The following is a 1,582-nucleotide window of genomic DNA, read 5'->3' on the forward strand; positions in this document are numbered from 1 at the left end:
GTACATTTTAGGTACATTTTTTTAGTAAGTGGTATAATTTAATTCGCGATGGTACACCCGCCATTTTGACTCTCACCTTAATTTACTATGCCCTGGGCGGGTCGCCCTACCATAAAAACTGTACCTCATAAGTATAAAACTGTAGTAGAAGTAAGTTTTTTTGTTGTTGAAGTTGCAATGTTAAGTTTTTCAATGTTAAATAAAAAATAAAATAACATGCTGTTTTATTTTATTATAGTTCTCCGAATTAGTGATTATAGTGTGTCTAAATAAGATAGATTAGTTTGACAATTCCTGTAACAATTGAGTAGGGATGGGTTGTGTAAAATCAGTCATGTATTTTATCGATTTTCGATTTTTATTCTTATAGAAGTTGGAATCGAAAGATTCATAGTTAAAACATGAATTAAAAAAAATAATTTCTTAATTCTCTACACTATAATCAATACTAGTATTGTCCTATAAATAAGTGAATAAGAAAATAATAATTTTAGTTGAGATCGATAATTATTTAAACCGAATATCGATAGTTCATAATTGTTCGCTGCGTGTTTCGTCACTACGATACCTGTCTAAATACGGCATTTGTCTTCATACAAATGGAATTCGATACTTCATATGCGTCATTTATCAAACTAATCTATCTTATTTAGACAAACTATAACCTCAGTGCGTTCTGTTACGCACAGGTGTCCTACAAGTTGGGCAGATGTTGTTGATTTTTAACCATTGAGCGACACATTTCTTGTGGAATGCGTGTTTGCAAGGCAGGACCGCAACGTCCATGTCGTCGAGGCAAATTGAACATTTATCGCATGTCGCTACACTGTTGAGGCTAAAACAAAAAAAACATTAAAGATACAATTATATCTTACTAATATTAAAAATGCGAAAGTTTAGATGGATGGATTTTAGAGTTTGTAGCCTAAACGGCTGAACAGATCACTATGAAATATGGTATAGATGTAGAGGATAGTCTAGATGAACACAGGCTACTCACTTTCCTTTTTTTCTAATTCCACGCGGGCGAAAGCTAGTTAACTATAAAATAATACATAACTAAAAAATAAAGTGTGTCTCGAATTAACATCGTACGTAGTAATTCAGTTTTGTCAAGGAAAATGTAACTGAATTTGATTGAAATATCCCTTGAATGTACCATAGACACCAAATCAATAAATCAATGAAAAACTTTGTCTATGAATGTTATCAAATGTCAGTGTCAAAATGAAATGAAAACAACGTAATAACACACAATGTTATGTAGTTTTAATTTATTTTAAAAATATTGCATAATCAAGTGAAAAGTTACTTAATCTATTATCCCCATTATCTTTTCAATAATGATATAAAGAAGAAAGTATGTTACATTTGTAGCTAACTAAACCGGATCAAATAATTTAACAAGAATCGTTTTTATTAAAATTACTGTACATTACTTGTGACATAGTCGATTTTAAACAGTTTACAGACTTACTATTTTTGAGATTGAGAGGCTTGTTGTGTTCCATTCGAAACGTTACATTGTGGTCCTTCGGTAGAATTTTTTCCAACGAAATAACCAATTGCGGAAGCCGCTGCA

General features: G+C 31.3%; 1 protein-coding gene across 1 annotated transcript in view; it reads left to right on the forward strand.

The window, feature by feature from the left end:
- The window catches only part of LOC106103289 (zinc finger protein Gfi-1b-like), a 10,426-nt gene that overhangs the window by 8,682 nt on the left and 162 nt on the right, over window positions 1-1,582 (forward strand). The gene's annotated exons all lie outside the window — the stretch shown is intronic.

This window comes from Papilio polytes, unplaced genomic scaffold, assembly GCF_000836215.1.
Source record: "Papilio polytes unplaced genomic scaffold, Ppol_1.0 DF823824.1, whole genome shotgun sequence".
Taxonomy (NCBI): domain Eukaryota; kingdom Metazoa; phylum Arthropoda; class Insecta; order Lepidoptera; family Papilionidae; genus Papilio; species Papilio polytes.